Source organism: Balaenoptera ricei, chromosome 13 (genome assembly GCF_028023285.1).
Source record: "Balaenoptera ricei isolate mBalRic1 chromosome 13, mBalRic1.hap2, whole genome shotgun sequence".
In the NCBI taxonomy this organism is placed as follows: Eukaryota; Metazoa; Chordata; class Mammalia; order Artiodactyla; family Balaenopteridae; genus Balaenoptera; species Balaenoptera ricei.
In genome coordinates, this window is record NC_082651.1 from 17,997,206 (window position 1) to 18,017,503 (window position 20,298).

A 20,298-nucleotide genomic window follows, 5' to 3' on the forward strand; every position below is an offset into this window, starting at 1 on the left:
ACTTTTATTTAGATATCTTCTCACAGAAGAACAAATGATCTACAAGAGTAGAAATTTTCACTTTTTATTCATAGTTGTGTCTGGAACACCTAAAAGAGTATATGGTAGTTGCTTAACAAATATAAGGTGAATATATCTTTTTATATTGACAATAATGATGCTTTTAATAAAGCACCATTTATGGAGTGCTTAGTATGTGCCTAGTATGGAAAATGTTATTCAATTTTCACAAAAAATACCTAAGGTAATATTATCCACATTTTTAATATATGAGAATGTTGAGAGTTAGTGTTTTTAAGTTATTTGCCCAAGGTTACATTGTGGAAGAATACCAACTTAAGCCCATATATGCTCAATGTGAAAATTCATGTTTTTAACCACTAAACAATTCCAGCTTCAAGTAATAGAGATTACATAAGGGCATTCATAGAGTTGCTTATACCATTAAATCTACTGATACATGTTTACGTTCAGAGGATTTCTGCTGGAATTAGATAGATTATTGAGCTACTTAAGTGAGAAAATAGTTGATTTTAACAAAGAATGAGATAAATGAGAATATATAAGTACAATTTTAATCAATTCATTTGTCAGAACGCATTAATAATCAAAGTTGACAATGTGAGCTAGGAGTTCATTCCTCAGATCAAGATGATGTCAGGCCAGATTTTTTTTCCTCCTTAAATGTGTAAGACTATAAATCTGCAGCAAAGTGTAATTAACCATACAACACAAAAGCAAAAACAAAAAATCCAAAGTCATATGTGTTTGTTTGGTAACTTTCTTTTCATTAAATTTTATTTTCTGCTAATAGTACACTCATTTTTTAATTATGTGTTGTATTTTTGTTTTTCTTCCCTTCAGAGAGTCCAGAACCATGAGAAATTTCTTTCATATTTTTATATTTTATAGTACCTGAGTTTAAACAAAGGAAAGCAATCATGTGACATTCTCTTTTCCACCCACTTTATTTTGATGAATTCACAAACTGCAGTGGGATTTTCTCTCTTTTTCTAAGGTAATTAGAGCAATCAATTCATGTTACTTCTTTAAAGGTACTTGTTTTGAGACTCTCTTCTTAAACTTCATATTTTGCCTTCTATTATTTTTGGGAAGCTGAAGGTTGTCCAAATTACACATCTAAATAAAGATTTAAACCAAAATAATAAAGAAAGAATCTCACAATCACAAGGACATTACAAAGGCTCTCCATATAGCTATTATTTTTAGTGTTTGATACTAGTTTCTTTTTTCTCTTAGTTATAAATGATATAGTTTTTGAAATATTTTCTCATTAACTTAACTAGATTTTAGGCTAAATTAATTATCAAATAGCACTAAATTTCCAATTATTTATGATTAGGAACCATAAAAATTTCCAATTAAAACTTCATCATTATTTCTATCTATAGAAAAGTAGAGCATTAAATACAATGGTAGGTCTTTTTGGATGGTAATACATAATTGAATCAAATTGTGAAATCACAGTTGAGTACCTCAGCAACAATATTTAAATGAATTAACCTCCATTAGTGACGTTTTCAACTCACTAATAAATTGATAATATATATCTTTATTTTGAGATTTGAGTTAAAAGAATCTAGTACAGAAGCCAAAAATTATAGTGGTTAATGTCATCATCATCACCATCATCATTATCATCACTAAATAGTAATGCTTTCATTCCACAAACTAATGTAGGATTATAAGAAATATGTCTGGATTCATATGTTATGCCAAGTTAATTTAGCTCTATATTTTATCTCCAATGTGATATATCCCTCCTGTTAATTTGTTTTAAAGAATGTTTCAGCTGTACTGCTTTCATTATAAGTAGATATCCTTGAACATGTTTTCTTTACAATCCAAGACTAAGCAAGTATCTCAAACCCAAAAGTGTTACTGAAGATGAAGCATTATAAATGTGTAATTTAAGTCATATTTCCTTTTAAAGTTTCCAAAATAGTACTGCTTAGCCAGACAAAGAGGTAAGTGACAAAGTAGTAGCAGTCTGTTAAATATTGTTTATTCACTGGTGTGATTTAAAGTTCACCATGGTATGTGAGGGTTTCCATGAGCAGGGAGGATTTCCTTGAAGCCCATGATTAATGGTGGTCTATCCGAATGACAGATGACTATGATCAAGATTGATGAAGACAATGAGTCCTTTTAGCTTTCAGGTACTGGTCCCTTGGAGATAGGAGGAGAGAGCCTCAGCTTGTCTCATTAGCAACTAGAGGCCAACAGAGGAACCAGCATGAGCAAAAGCCTTGGGTGAGGAGCTGTGAAGTTGTGTGTCAGGGGTGAATATTTTGCTATCAATAGACTGTAAATATATTGGTTATAAGTGGGAAATGAGACTGTAGGAACTTATAGCGTCTGGGTTTTAAAGTGCCTCGAATAATTGAAATGATCAGTGAACGGTAATGTCTATTATTGCTTGTCCCTGGGATATTGACTAGAGGGAAGGAGTTAGGGGATTGTGAGCACTAAGGGGTGTGAGGCTGAGCCAAGTTGGGAAGAGATTGGAAAATTGGTCAGAGTTGTTATAGGAAGCCATTGAGTGTGTTTAAGATTAGACATGAAACTGCAAATATTAATTTAGGAAGTCTGTCAGGGGTATTCAGTTAATTAAGTCACCTACTCATTTATTTACTCAACACATCTAATAGAGTTCTGTTTTTTTAGGCATGAGACAGATAGAGGGAAAACTTTAACATTCAACTTTATCCTCAGGGCTTGTAAGAATCTCAGTTATTCCCAATTCTGGCTGATCAATGAAATGCCTCAGCCTCCTGACACCCTGTGTTTGTGTCTGTGGAGTGGGACCCAGGAGTATGTCTAAAATGTTCCAAAGGTGCAGACAGAGGAATGCCAGTAACAACTCATCACAGTCACTGATCTCTGTGGATTGTGTACCCAGATGCAAAGTCCTCAATGGCTCTGGTCTTCAAATCCTTGACCTTCCCTCTCCTGGGCACACAGAGACCCAAGCCTGGCACAGGTCTAGGGGTTGATTTCACTGTAATTTCAGCAATGGCACTCACCAACAACATTCAATCAGGTCAGTATTTCTTCTGTTTCCACTCCTACATAGGACCCTAGTTTTAAGTGCTTCCAAACTCCAAATTGTAGAGCACTGGGTAATTTTTCTGACAGGAATGGTCATTTAGTGAATTCATTCACGTATTCATTTGTTTACTTAACACATCTAGTGGATTTCTGCTCTGTGTGTGGTGCCTCAAAGGTCACATTTGTGAAACAGAGATGATCCTATTGTCTACCTCGTGTTGTTGTGAGAGTGAAGATTTCCCAACACAATGCTTAGTATAGAATACATTTTCTGAACTGTCAGCTAATAGTAATAATGACAACAATAATAATGACAATGGGTTTTCTGTTGTGATTAAATGAAAAACATTAAATACCTTACTTTTAGCAGTTGGGTTCTTGCCTTGATTCTCAAATGATTGACTCTCTCTTTTATTACTTTTCATGGTTTCTCTGAAACTGTGAAATTGTTTTCTTAAGAACTCTCCAGATGTAGAATATTTTTCCTAATTGAAATTGTAGAAAGAGTGAATTTGCAGTTCTTGTCTCCTGAGGGGCAATTCAGAGATTTTGGTGGTTTAAGTACAGATGATATTTGGTATTTAACATGCTGCATTACAATGGTGTGCAGTACACTTCCTGTCTACCAGCCAATGTTTCCTGAGCTCTCATTATCATAATACTTCCAACATGATTATCTTCCATTGAGCACTTATCATACACTACCGAATATACACAATAAATTGCAGCAGACAATGGCTTATCTATCATTCCTCCTATTTTATAGCTGAAGAGAAGGAAACTAGTGATATAAAGTGTGTGCAAGGTAACAAAGTCAATGAGAGAAATGAGATTCCAATGCAGCTTTGGTCAAATCGTAAGGCCATGTTCTTTCTGTGCCTCTGAACACAAAACTGTCTTAATATCTTGTACTGCACTTATTTTCCAACTACTTAAATTGATTTATAATGTGGAGGTTGGGGTTTAATGTGCTGAATACAAAAAATACCAGTTACCTTTGTACATAATAGCTCAGTTTGGATATCTACTTTACAATTTGTATAGCAACTTCACATATAGTTTTTTAAGTTAAAGGTATAAACGTTACTGAGTGTCTTTCCTTCACTACCAGAAAGGGAGTAAATACAACAAAGAATAACTTGATTTTCCTATAAATACTGACTTCCATATCCTTCAATTACTGTACAGTATAAGTAATTGAGGACAATTTAAATGGTTATATAATCCATAGCCTCTTTTTTGGATTTTAGCAAGAAGTTAAATCCTAAATTGAAGGGAAAACACCTTTAATGGTGAACTCCTGAGTGGGGAAAAGGGTTCTTAATAGAGGAATCAAGTGTGATTCCAACAACACAACAAGTTTAGGAACTCCTTAGTTCATATTATCTTCTATAGTTATGTTCTTTAAAACATATCATTTCTATTCCAGAGTTAAACTAAGCAGACAACTATAAACACAATATGGGAGCTGAGAAAAAGGAGAGACATTCCCTTCATCAGAGAGACCTTAAATGAAATATGAAGTGGACATTTTTTATGGGGACCACAGGAAGCACTAAAACAAGTTGCCAGGTGGGAATAATCTAAAATAACTATGCTTCCTAGTTTGATTTTTGTTTCACCAACTGGTCTCATCATTGGACATTCCAGTGCAAAGTGTTCAAGACTGCTGCTTATTCAGACAAGTCCTTCCTAATTCCCTTGTGAAATAAAATAAAATTGAATGACCTCATGTAATCTTGATTTGCTAGGGGCACATATTTCATATTCTTGTGCATTCATTTATGATAAAATGCAGTATGTGCTAAGTAAGATTAAATGACCCAAAGAGTGGTAACATAATGACATTATATACTAAGTGAATCTACATCAATCATTTTAAATAAGGCAAAGCAAAACATTCTAGAGGGGGAAAACTGTAAAATGAGGCTGCCCTGAAATTCTCCTGTAATTCTAAGGATAACGTTTGGAAGGATGATGAACAACATGGATTTAAATTGCAGAGCTGTTCAGTAGTCACTTGCTGAGATAATGCTAGGCTACAGGTAGCATAGAACTATGTATAGTTATGGTTTTCCCTAGTTATTAACTGGTGACACTAACAAAAGAATGTGGCAAATAGGAAGATGCTTGGCAGAGACAATCTCCAGAGGGCTATTTGATTATTCCTCAACCTTCGTTGAACACATGGACACCCACTGTGATATCTACCTGTTTCCCTCTTCCAAATTTATTAAGCCATTTTTAGATACATTTGTTCTTTGGATTTCCCATATAATCCCATTTCAAAATGTCTCAGACTTCCCAAATCTTCACTTTTTCACTTTTTCTTCCTCTCTCCATAAAAATTGAGAAATAAATTATATACATTTATAATTATAAAATATAGGCAGATATTTTGATATTATACACATATTTAATGACACATTATAGTTATGAATATTTCCTAAACAGAACATGAAAAATTATATATGAAAAACTCATGCTTTGTTTTCTTCTGCTACCTCCTTTTACAGCAGCAGAAATTCCAGTTATGGAGTTTGTTTTAATTTTTTTCCTTTTTTTGTTTGTTTTAAATAGTGGGTTGGGTTTGAAATAGAGGTAGAAGCAGAGAACACTCAAGGCTCATTGAACAATTTAAGATCTTTAGGGCTCCTGGATAAAAACTGATTCATCTAGCTCTGCTCTACATACTTCATGATGTTTTCAGTGTTCTTTCTGAAAATGATCTTACATATGTAAAATTTTGAATTATCAACTTTACTCTGCTCTCCCGAGCTCCTGATATTACTTCCATTTTTCTGCTATGTTCTAAGTCAATTCAGTCAACTGGTTTTTGCCCCTGATCTAGTCGTTGAAATGTAGGTTTTTCCTCACCACACACACCAAGCCCTGATTATTAATTCTTTCTCAGCAGTTTATCAGAACTGTCCAAGTTGTATAATAAAGGTGAATGTCTACATGTTATGCTTATATTATATACACATACACACATTTTTTTAAGGGTGAAGGAGAAATGCATTACAACAAACTGTATTGATTATTTCTAAGTAACTAACTGTTAGCCAGCATGGCAATAAGTGATTTTGGGGTCTACATAGAAGAAGTAGGTTCAGAGTTCTCCAGTAACAAGGGAACAAGCAGGAGCTAGACATTTCCCAGGAATGCAAGTTTAATTCTTTATCATATTCAGTCTCAGCCATGTTATGTTTTCCCCTGCCTGCCATGCCCACCTCAAGTCCTTTAAATATAAGACTGTTCCTGAAAGAAGTTGATTGATCTTCTAAGATGACAGAAAGTGGGTTTGTTCACTAATTTTGCTGTTTTCATGTGATTTTACTGATGGGGATGCACCAGGTTCTCCACTGAATATCATGGCTTCTCTCAGCTCATGTGGCAAAGGGCAGGATGAAGATACAGAGTTTTTGTTATTTATTAAAAAGAAAAACATGATGAAACTATATCATAACATCATTCTAATATATATGATATATACGTATATATCATATATAATGATATGACTATATCATTACAGTCATTCTAATATGTGTAAACAATTAGTTTGAGGAGAATTAGTACACAGGTAAAAAAAAAAATATGCATTGGTGTTGTTGTTTTTGCTTGTTTCGTTACTTTTGGGTCCATTCAGACTAATATTCCACTTCGCATTTATTTCAACTAAGTGCAACATGGCCCTATTCCAGGAGCACATGAAAGTAGTACCAAAGGTCAGTGAAGAGAAAACAGAAGATTCTGTCCCTAATTTGAGAAATGGAGTCTTGGGTATAAAGTGAAACTCCATGGGAGATACAATGGACACAATTGTGGAGATGCCAAGAGTTATGGTTCAGAGTATGCCACAAAACTGAGGAATTTGGGAACAGACACAGGATGTGAGCCAATAGCAACATGAGAAACCATAGACGGAGATGATGGGTGTGCTGGGCCAAACAGCATCTTTCATTCCTGGGTCTGATGTGGCTTTAATAAGCAGTTACAGGCATTTTTACTGCATCCATGTGTCTTAAAACCATAGTCTAATTTCGCACTTGTCAAATCAATTCATCCTTTAACAACCACCTTGAATTGACCTTATTTCCTGGAAACATTGGTAATTATTGCATTTAGTAAGTGTGCTACTGTGAATGCTTTCAGATAGGCATCAAATAATCAACTACTTGATTGTATGCTTTTGCAGCTATGTGTGATCTCTTTTTACTATCATCATCCCCTCAAGGTCAGAGACAAGTTCCCAGCTTAGAACATCTTAATAAATAGAAGAAGAATTTTACTTGCCTTGACTTGACCAATTTAACATCTGTAAACAGTTTTCATGGATGCCCATTTTAGAGGACAACTAACAATATTTTGTGGAATTGAAGATTTTCATTTAATTGATCATCAGGAACATATACTTAATTATCAACATAAACTCTGGAAAACATTTTTTTAAAACTTTGAATGAGTAGGATTTAGAAAGTAATTTTTAAATATATTTTTCAACACCCATTCTCAATTTCAGAAATTTACTGACATTGCCCTATCTTCAGGGAAAATACCAGGGCAGCTAGTCAATGACTGCTAGCTTTCAGGGCCATGAGTAATTCCATAGCAATTGTCTGAATGTTTGAAATAGCAGAGGATGGACAACAGATTTATTGCTGGGAAATATAATCTCTGTAATGGCCTTTGTCATATTTTGCAGCATATAAAACATTCCTGAGAGACAAATATGACTCACTCAGTTTGCAGCTAGCTCTTTAGGGTCCATCCATCTTCACAGATGTGTCAGTAAAGACACTAAAGTCATGGTGGAGTGTGTTCTTCAGGGAAGTTTCATTTACTCTTTAATGCAACAACCATTTATAAAATACAGCTGGAGAAGACAGTCATTTAAAAGAAACTCATCAGTGGCAATACCATCCTATTCTGAAAGCCGGTACATATGAACGAAGCCAAAGCTGATTGAACGTTTCAAAGATGTCCTTTCCTGATTATCCCCTTCAAGCACAGGACAGAAATCACAAAAGCTAATGTTATCTTTGCTGCCCATAATGCAATGAATGATGTGCTCATACTAGAGGGCTTTCCTCTGTGAGGTTATCCCACTTGGACCTTCAGTAAGCTAGGCTGACAATGCAGCTCTTGATACCCATATTTTCTATGTGTTGCACCATAATTATCTTCCTGGGAAACAGACATAATAAGAACATCTTGGTTAGAGGAATAGAAATGTTTTCTCTTGTGTGTGTATTTGAGTGTGTGTGTGTGTGTGTGTGTTCAATGCAAGGTCACTGTTTAGAGACAGAAAAAAATTCTCCTCTATTAAAAAAAAATAATGATTAGAGCATGGATGCCTATTTCTATTAAACAACCAGAGGTGATTCTTTAACAAGAAATGACACATGTGGAGGGCTTTTCTCTGTCCTCTGTAATTAAATTTCATAAAAGCTTAAATAGGTGAAGTTACAGAAGAATGGGTATTTTGTCTTTTTCTCTGTGTGAAGGGCTTCCTTCGATTGGAAAACTGAGCTTACTAGGAAAGCGTACTACAGTAATACTCTTTCAGCTATCACCTGCTTATCTTGCACATTATGAGTCTCAAGTTTTTATACTACCTCCACTGGTATGCTCTTCCGCCTACCATTTTTTTTTTTTTTTACCTTGTTCTCTTAAACCTTTCTTGTTTAATATCATTGACCTATTATTGTAATAGTAAAATAAATGATAAAATAATTCTAGGCCAAGTGTCAGTATCTAGTCATGACTTAGAACACTATAGATGACCTTCTGTAGTTTTGGCAAGTTCATCAAGACCTGCATACTATCACCCAAAAAGTGATTTAGTAAAAGTTTTTAGAAAATGATACAGATTTAAGAAAAGATACTATTTTGGCATTCTGTATATTTCCCTTATATGAAAGTCAAGAATAACAAAAGTTTGGGATTAGCAGATGCAAACTATTACATATAGAATGGATAAACAATGAGGTCCTAATGTATAGCACAGGGAACTATATTCAATATCCTGTGATAAACCATAATGGAAAAGAACATGAACAGAATGTATATATAAGTATAACTGAATAACTTTGCTGTACAGCAGAAATTAGTACAACATTGTAAATCAACTATACTTCAATAAAATAAATTTTATAAAAAGAATAGCAAAAAAAAAGAATGGTTCACTATGTGTGAGGGATATTGACTAGAAGGTACACAACAAAAGTTTCTGGGGTATTGAAATTTTTCTGCAACTGAGGTTGAATTATGGCCACATAGGTGTATGTATTGTGAACATTTATTGATTATACATTTGTAAACCTTATTATGCTCTATGTAAATTTTTTAAAAAGGTGAAATTAAAAAGCAGGGGTTATAGATCCATCCACATTTTTCTTTGGTCAGGGAGTATTAGTGTTTGTTGTTGCCTGAGTGCATGAATAGGCCCTATTCATGTTTGGAATTAATCTGAGTGCCTTACTGAGGTCTCAAATGTGAGACTTCTGTCTGGGACAGCTTCCCTCATTCACTGATGATGAACACATTGGAACTCTTAAATCTCAAAAGGACTCTAATGTAAATGAATCCTTTGGCTCATATCTAGAAAGTTAAAATCCCCCATCTGAGTTTTGGATGCTCTTGAATCCTTTGGGTGGCCAGTGGATAATGATATCTACTCTCTTTGAGCCAGTCTGCTATGGTCCTAAAAGAATGCCATTAAAATGCACATGTAACCCAATAAAAGACACGCTGCATGCCACTTATGAAGTAGACCATTGTGTGTGCCAGCATAGTATGTTAAAAGGCTTTTGTTTCTTGTTTCTTTGTTTTAAAAAGTTCTTTCTACCTGGGTTCTTTTCTGAAAACTCAGTTCTTAAACTACATAGCCCCGCATGTGTACAAATGCACATACACATCAAACACAAATACTTTCTTTTCTAGATTTCTGGTTTCCTGGCATATTATTGCAAATAGAACTCATCTGGAATTGAGTCAGAAAAATACATTTAAATAAAACCAATTTTAACTCCATTTTAAAGAATGGTTGGGTTCTATGTGCAAATCTATTGGCAGTTACTAGGAAAGAAGTAATTTTGTAGCTTCAGGAGCTGACTCTCTACCCCCAGTTATCCCTTAGCAAATTTGCAGGCAGACCACATAGGCAAAATAGCATCCAAAAGAAGATCAGGAGAAGTCAGTGAGTCTTCATGCAATGGAAATATAATGAAGAATCTGTCCTCCTACCTTAATAATTCAGATTGTTTCCCCTTTTTTCCCTTTAAAAATTGTCATGGCTGAGCAGAATCTTTGGAGTTGCTTTCCAAACAAGAGTCTACCTTCTCCCTAGATTGCCAGCTTTTCTGAATAAAGCACCTTTCCTTTCTACTGACACTTGACTCTTGATTACTTGCTTTTGAGCAGCGAGCAGCCAAACCTGAGTTCAGTGACAATATGATAAATCATTAATTCCATTTCCAGTCTTTCTCTCTTCTTAATAGAATGCGAGGGGGGGCTAAAAATCCCAAGCTTCCAGTTATGGTTTGTTCTTTCTGGTGGCCAGCAAGAGCCAAACTTGAGTCATTTCATTAGAACAAAGATGCTCCTCTCATCCAGGAAACTACGAGGGTTTCAGGAGGTCTGTGCTAGGAATGGGAGTGGGCAGAGACCAATATTTATTTTCTAGTATATCACAGGACCTAAAAGTGCTAAATTCTTAATTCATGGGATTGAAAGAAGTGGGGATTAACAATGATGAAAGATAGAAAACATGGGTAGTCAATAGGACATGTACATGAGCTATTCTACAGTTTTCTGATGCTAAGATTTAGTTCTGGTGGACAAAGGAGCATGTTGAATAAATAAGGAGTACAAAAAACTTTGCCTTGAAAAAATAGTCTGAAACCTTGAGAGGGTTAAGTAAAGAATAGGTCTTTATTATGCCGTAGATGAGTGTTTGGGATGAGATCCAGAAGAAGTTTAATGAAAATTTTCAAGATACTGAAAACTGACAAAGCTACTGATACTGAAAAAGAAAGCAATAGAAAAAATTACTACTACTACTACTACTATCTACTATAAATCTACTTTAAGAAGACAAAGGGAAAACTCTTTAATTGAGAGCTTCAGATCTTAAGATGAAAGTCTAGATTAAACTTCAAAAAAAAAAAAGTAGGGATACATTCATATTTGACTGCTTTAAAAAAAATTAGTCAATTTCTCTTTAATTCTGGATCAGATAGGGTATATGGGTCTGAAAACACAGATAGATAGATAGATAGATGATAGATAGATAGATAGATGATAGATAGATAGATAGATAGATAATAATACATAGATACACAGATAGATAACAGAAGAGACAATTTATTATTTTTTATTTATTTTTAAATGTTTATTTATGTATTTATTTATTTATTTTGGCTGCACTGGGTCTTAGTTGCAGTATGTGGGATCTTTTAGTTTCAGCATACGGACTTCTTAGTTGTGGCATGGAGACTTCTCAGTTGTGGCATGCGTACTCTTAGTTGTGGTATGTGTGTGGGATTTAGCTCCCTGACCAGGGGTTGAACCCAGGCCCCCTGCATTGGGAGCACAGAGTCTTACCCACTGGACAAACAGGGAAGTTCCAGAAGAAACAATTTAAAAGTATGAATTTAAATGACATTCAAAATAATTACTTGATTCAAAAACATTAAAATGTTTAAAGCTAAAAATATATATAAAAAAGGGGAAACATACCTTTAAACCTCTGGGAACCATACTGTATAGCTGCATTAAACCTGGGATGATTTGACAGGGAGACCACTGATGAGTGTACAGAACTTGCAAGTATAATTTTGAGGACCCTGTTTAGATTACTGCATATTCTGCCTTGAGCTCATGTTCATCTGAGCAACTTGCAAAAAGAAAATAAGCACCAAATAAGGGAAGATGAAATTTTCAAGGTTTTAAAGGTTCATGGGGGACATTTTTAGGAAGGAAAGAACCATATTTAGGATCTGGAGACCAAAGCTGATAATAATACAAATTTCTAAATTTATGAATTCACAGAAGAAAGAAGCATTTAAAATTCAATTCCCTTAGAGAGTCGTTAATAAATCCTAATGAATTCCCTGTGAATGGAGTACTGGCAAGTATTCTCCTTGCCTCTGCTTCCTTCCTTTCTGCCCACAACAGTAAGTCAGTCTCTGCTTTGGTCCTGGTCCACAGCAGCAATGTGGGTCTTGTAGATTGTATACTGATAATGAGGTGACCTAGTGTTTTCTGCTCCCATGTGCAAGATCTGGTAAGTTAAAGTCAATTGCCTTGGACTTACTGCATTTTTCTGTCTTGATCATGTGGGTCTGTCATTGGAAAAGACCATTATCAACCACATCCTTCAAGGAAGTAATCATTTCTCATGACAGCCATTACATATGATGACGAGATGTCCAAACTATCACAGAAAATAATCAATGATTAAGACATATTTATTATTTCTATGTTGTGGGTTATCTATAATTCAATGTAAGCAGTTAGGAGTGCTGAGCTAGCTCATTTTCCTACACTGGAAGGAAGCCCAAGTGATGAATTAATCCAGATTGTCTAAATGTGGCTCTTTTTTCTGAAAAAAAAGGAACTAAAATTTTTGAACATAGGATCTTGGTGTTAAATTTGGAAACTTATTGCAAATTAGAGGGGACTGTATTTTGGGCTTACTTTATCACTGGGCGTTTACTAATAAATGAAACTCTATAGTTGACTGTGCGGCTGTCAGGAGACACTTGTCTGTGAGTTTCCTGTATTCCAGCTTGTTTTCTGGTTATACCCCAAATTCAAGCCCAAAACTGCTCTTTGTTCAGGCCATCATTGTGTTTGTGATAAGCAACCTTGAGGAATGAGGTAATGTCTCTCTGCAGAAAAGAACAAACTTACTAACAGGCTGCTATAAAGCAGTGGATTCCCCAGGCTCAGTGTTCTCCTGTAATAGAACCCACTGTGTGTTCAGGCATCTATCTAGGTCAATGGTTCTCAGCTGGGGAAATTCTGTTCCCCAGGGGCATTTGGAAATGTCTGGAGACATTTACTGTGGTAATGTTTGGAATATATATACATTTTATATATACATATATATATATACACACACACACACACATATATTTACATATATATGTATATATATATACACACATGCACATACATACACATAGTGCAATATGTATACATACATATATGCATATGTGTGTATGTGTGTGTGTGTATATATATATATACATGCATCTATTATCTATCATCTATCTATATCTATCTACAGAGAGAGAGAGCAAAAGTGTATTGTATAAATGAATACTAGTAATGCCTGCTGCTCTTAAAATATGAAATATTTAGTGATCTGAATTTGATATCTTGGAACAGCAAGCCACCGTGCAAGTGCTTGCCTGGTCACCAGTGACCCAGCCATTAGATACGTTCTTGAGGCAGAGACAGCACTTGCATTACAGTAAACAAAACAAGTAAACAAACAATAAAATCACTACACTCAAAAATTTTTATTGATTCCCTGGATAGTTACTTCCTTAAGTTAGCAATAATCTTAATTAATTTATTAGATTTTATTTATAAATAAGTGAGGAAAAGGTAATCCTTAAAGTTCTTGTGATGTTTAATATTTTACGTCAATTAGAATGGGACACAGAGTTCTTAGATATTTGGTCAAACATTATTCTAGGTGTTCTATGAAGGTTGTGATGGATAGGATTAATGTTTTTAATAGTAGACAAAGTAAAATGGATTGACCTTCATAATGTGGGTGGGCTTCATTCAGTCAGATGAAGGCTTGAATACAGCAAAAGGCTGACCCTCACCCAAGTACGAGAATTTTCCTGCCTGATGGTCTTTGTACTGGAATGTTGGCTTTTCCTGGTTCTACAGCAGGTTCTGACCTTCAGACTAGAACTGGGAGACACACACACACACACACACACACAACACTTGGTTCTGTTTCTATGGAGAACCTTGACTAATACAGTTCTTTATGCATTAAAAAAAAGTTATTTTTTTAAGGTATTGATATTTCCCTTTTACTCTATTCTCTCCTTTCCTTTACATTTTCCTTGATATCAGTACAAATCTCACAATATTTTGCCTGTTTATATATAAAATATGAGACAAAATTGTGTCTTATTTACCAGTGCATCTCCAAGGTTTTTGATATCTGGTGCACATGTGCATTAATGTTTTTTGCATTATGCCAGTATGAATGAATGTGTAATTAAAAATAAATTACTGCCTGGATTATAAATCTTAATTTATTCTAAAAACAGTTTAAATATTGCCTGTAGCAAGAACGATTATCTTCAATGGCTAAAGAAATTACTCCATTTAATTCTAAGCTGAAAAATATGAAATGAATCATATCAGCCAACATTTTGAGAAACATATTTTTGCTGCCCACTCTTCCAACAGACATAGTGGTCCACAGTGCTTTTTCTTTTTTTTTCTTTCTTTCTTTTTTTACTGCTTTCTGAACAAAGTATATCATGAAAACTTAAAGAGTAAATTCAACCATTTCCAGGATTACCTTGATTCTTTACAAGATTATCGTTTCAATGCTCTTACTCGTGGTGTCAATCTTTCCAAAATTTTACATTTAGCAGATGAATCAGATCTTTTTACTCTCTCAGTCAAAACCCATGAAGAATTTCCCATCATATTTAAGGGGAGAAAGATGGTCTACTCACCCTGCTTCCATTTTTCTCAAGCTTAGGTTTACATTAAGATTGCCTGGACTGCTTTGATAGCATACCTATGCCCAGGACCTACCCAAGACCAGATAAATCAGACTCTCCGGGGAAAGGTCTGAGTATTCATTATTTTATAGCTCCCCAGAGTTGAAAAACATTCTCCTACATGACCTGGCTCTGGCATGCCTTTCCAAATGACCCCCCTAACATTTTCTTTCTTGCTTACATAACTCTAGTCCCATTAGCTTTTTGTGGTTCCTTAAATTAGCCAACCTTGCTTCCATCTCAGGAACTTTCACTTGGTATTTACTTGCTTTCCCAACATTGCTCATTTTCTCATTCTTCTCAAGAAAAATTCCCTTTGCATTCTATCTGAGTCGCACTCTTATCATGTATTGGCATACTTTGTTTTTCTTTATAGCGCCTGTCAGTCTTACATGTATGTATACCTGTGCTTCCATCTCTTTCTCCAGAAAACAGGGTTTATAAGGGCAGGATCGTTTTCTGTCTTGTCCTTGATCTAACTTTAGTGCGTAAAACTTTTAGTAAAATATGAACACTTTATCAATAATGCTAAATGGAAAAATATATCAATTAGAAACACCAAACAAAAGATAGGCAGTAATATCAGAAAATGTCTAATGACCTGATTTGTGCACTTTTCTGAGATAATAATCTACTTGGCAGCCAATACAGGGATCCCTAGAGTTCAGAAAATTTGGAACTGGGGCATTATACCAGGAACCAACTTTGTAAAGACATAGACTGCTTTCTGGTTTGGTCTGATAGCTACACCAGCTTCTTATAAAGATAGTCTGTGGTATAAATATATTTAATATATAATCCAGTATCTTAGCATTTCATTTCCTCCTCTATCAAGTTGAAAATGAGATTCACTTTCTTACCTCATGCTCACCTTTCATGGACAGCTGGGGTGGATGTTTTAGAAGTACTTTTCTTTTGGAAGATGTGGATTATAAGGAAAAAAATGTATCCAGTTTTGGAGTAACATGAACTAGAGACAGGATCTGACTTTACCATTTGCTAGCATAATCCTTTGTTCAAATATGCATGAATATTGCGATTGACATATAGTAGGTTTGGCTTATTAGAAGCATTACTAATAAGGAGGGAAGGAAGTATATAATTTTTCACCTGTTTGTATACCTCCTACGGGTAACTGTGGATCCCACCCCTGACACAGTCATCTTTGAGAATCTGCCTGCTCTGTTTCTTCCCCAAATGCCTGTATTCATTCAATCCTCTCACATATGATTAGTGTCAGATGGCATTGTGCATAACTGCACACTGATTAGCATTTCTGTGTTGATTTGTTAGCTATTCCTATGGCTAAATACTAGTAAATTAGAAGCAATGACACTGTCTGCCGAGTTCCAATTATAATTTTTACTACAGCACCGCCTTCTTTCAAATAGCTTTACTTTTACAGAGAGAACAATAAATGTTTCTTCACTTTCTATTTCTCTTCAACTGAATCACAGGAATTTTTGGTTACATTTACGTAAGTAGAACGATCTTTGATGATGCTTCATAAAGGAGACACTGCATAATCTTGAGGTGTGTGCATTGTCTTCTATTACTTTGCATTAGGGATTTCAGCTCTGACATCTTCAGCCACTTTCCAACAACATTAGACTACTTGCTTTAGGACACACTTTTCAGATATGTCACTCTTGACTGGACATAGTCACTGGCTATAGAACACCAGTTTCAAAAATAACTCCTCTGATTCAGTTTTATATCAGTCTGAGCTAAATATGAACCACAGATAAGCCTTTTATATAAAGTGTTCCAAATTGAAGGGGCCTCAAAATCCCCTACTGTAACAGAAACTGACCCCTTTATAAAATAATTTTGCCCAACTACTTTCACAAAGCCCCTTGTTTGCCCTGTTAATTATTATTATTTGTCATGTCATGTCAGTGCAATGAAGGTGTTTTGTCCACAACCTCTGAACTATTAAGTGAAACAGATTTCATTTCTTCAAAAATCTCATGACAGCACTCCTCCTCTAAAAATTCTTCTTTTACCCTAGGTTTGATGGGAAATTTCCTCATCGAAAATTGACATGCTTTTAACAAGGGTCAACACTAGGCCACACTATGTCTGTTGAATCACACTTCTGTTTTTCCATGCATTTACCCTCTCTCAGGCAAAAAGTGCTTTGTCACATCATGTGCCCTCACTCCCTGAATGCCACCCCAACATTTAACTATCCTCTTCAATTCCGATTACTATTTTTGAATTTGGCTGATAATCTAATAAATAAATCTTAGTTGTTATATTCACCAGAGACCTCTCATTTTCATCCTTCTACTGTCTTTGTAACTTGTGCATATTTCATTAAAAAAATTAATAAGCCAAAATATAAATGGCAGTTCCAAGAGGCATATTAAAGAGTGAATATTGTCTAAGAGAGAATCTCATACAGCCCCTTCTACCACACATTAACTTCGTTACCATTTCCTACTATCAATTTATTATATACATTATAATAATATTATATTATTATATATTAATATTAAAGATAATACTGAACTTACCTGTAACATTAATTGAAATGGACAAAATAAATTATATATAGAAAACCACGCTATTACCTCAAAAGTACTCTTCAAATGTATGGGATTGTCAAGTGTTCTAACTGCTGTTTCTACTCTACTTAGAGCCTTATGTCACCACTCATATTATGCACTTTATTTTCTGACTGGGGTTAGGGCCTACTTCTCACACCAGATGGATGGGATAACTCCTGAAAGAGATTACCCTTCTCTCTGGATTGAAGCAGGGTCTAGCATTGTTCTGAATATAAAGGGTCAAGCCAAATCATATACTTCCTCTTAATTACAGAGAAAAGTATTTCTCACACCCACTTCCATCTCCGTATAGCAGCAAAAATTGTCAAGTTTACATATTACAGGTTTACAACCAAAATGCATTGTGACTGTCAGATCCAGAATTTAGCAAGCAATTATGCCTTCAGAAAAGCACGCATGAAGGTCACAGAGTTCTGTGGAGTCTATGATACTACCAGAGCACTTTAAAACTGGGAGAAAATAACTCTAAAGTTGATATTCACTCCAGATACCAGTGATTTTGAAGAGAGTTAATGTGATGGAACAGTTAGAAGAAACCTGCCCAGTTGGTTGAATTTGAACTGCTGATATATATATATTTTTAATTAACTCAATTGATCTTCCCCTAGTTCTTCTACAGTACCTTCCTTGCATCCTCCATAATCAAGGGAGTTTATCATGCAGAAGAAACATTTGCAAAGACTGTTTTTAAAATTTTTTTATTATTATTATTTTTAACATCTCTATTGGAGTATAATTACTTTACAATGTTGTGTTAGTTTCTGCTGTATAACAAGGTGAATCAGCTATATGTATACATATATCCCCATATCCCCTCCCTCTTGCACCTCCCTCTCACCCTCCCTATCCCACCCCTCTAGGTGGTCACAAAGCACTGAGCTGATCTCCCTGTGCTATGCAGCTCCTTCCCACTAGCTATCTATTTTACATTTCGTAGTGTATATATGTCAGTGGTACTCTCTCACTTCATCCCAGCTTAACGTATCCCCTCTCCATGTCCTGAAGTCCATTCTCTACATCTGCGTCTTTATTCCTGTCCTGCTCCTAGGTTCATCAGAACAATTTTTTTTTTTAGATTCCGTATATATGTGTTAGCCTATGGTATTTGTTTTTCTCTTTCTGACTTACTTCACTCTGTATGACAGACTCTAAGTCCATCCACCTCACTACAAATAACTCAATTTCATTTCTTTTTATGGCTGAGTAATATTCCATTGTGTATATGTACCATGTCTTCTTTATCTATTCATCTGTTGATGGACACTTAGGTTGCTTCCAAGTCCTGGCTATTGTAAATAGTGCTGCAATGAACATTGTGGTACGTGACTCTTTTTGAATTATGGTTTTCTCAGGGTATATGCCCAGTAGTGGGATTGCTGGGTCATATGGTAGTTCTATTTTTAGTTTTTTAAGGAACCTCCATACTGTTATCCATAGTGGTTGTATCAATTTACATTCCCATCAACAGTGCAAGAGGGTTCCATTTTCTCCACACACACTCCAGCATTTATTGTTTGTAGATTTTTGATGATGGCCATTCTGACCAGTGTGAGGTGATACCACGTTGTGGTTTTGATTTGCATTTCTCTAATGATTAGTGATATTGAGCATCCTTTCATGTGTTTGTTGGCAATCTGTATGACTTCTTTGGAGTAATGTCTATTTAGGTCTTCTGCCCATTTTTGGATTGGGTTGTTTGTTTTTTTGATATTGAACTTCATGAGCTGCTTGTATATTTTGGAGATTAATCCTCTGTCAGTTGCTTCATTTGCAAATATTTTCTCCCATTCTGAGTGCTGTCTTTTTGTCTTTTTTATGGTTCCCTTTGCTGTGCAAAAGCTTAAGTTTCATTAGGTCCCATTGGTTAATTTTTTTTTTTTTTTATTTCCATTTCTCTAGGAGGTGGGTCAAAATGATCTTGCTGTGCTTTATGAGTGTTCTGCTTATGTTTTCCTCTAAGAGTTTTATAGTGTCTGGCCTTACATTTAGGTCTTTAATCCATTTTGAGTTTATTTTTGTGTATGGTGTTAGTAAGTAAAGGCTGTTTTTTGCCTTTGCCTAATATAAAAAGAAATCACAAGGATTTCAACAGGGCAAACGGGGATATGAGAAGAATCAAGAAAAGCTTAGAGAAAGCAGTGCCCAGACTTCAGGATAACCTAGTAGCCAGAAAAGTAGTAGTCTTCTACTCACATGCTACAATTTGGCAGAGACTCCAAGGTTCATCTATCCCAAAAGACCTCACCTATTAGCTTAAAACTGTCCCAGAAACTCAAACAAAATTTATTCTGTTGGATTAAAGCACAGAGTAAAATATAAATATAATTCCTGGAAGGTTTATTACAGCAATGCAGATTAAGTTAATACATTATATAAATTGAATGGACTTAGCATATTTGAAAAGTTTTACCAGTTCTTCATAAATGGAGAGAACATCAATAGAATCTATAGAGCTAAATTTTAAGAAAGCAGATTTTGCTCACAATAAGAAAGACGAAGTCAAAGTCTGGAGTTGTCTAATGATGGTGGGTGCATTGCTGCCTAGATAAACAGTGGACTCTTTGTCATCACAAACACTTAGGCTGCAATGCATATTATAGAATAGCACTGTACAAAGGAAACAAAACGTGAATCAGAAGTGCCAGCCATATATGTAATTATGAGTTTTCCAGTATTCTCATTTAAAAATAACTTAAAAAGTAGGAATTAATTAAATAATGTATTGGATTAGACCTAATATATCCAAAATATTATCATTCCAACATGCAATGAATATAAAAATGAGATTTTTACAATTTTGTACTAAATTTTTGAAATTCCATGTGAACTTCAGTTTTCCTTGAAATATGGATTAGTCATATTTTAACAGTTACACATGCCCA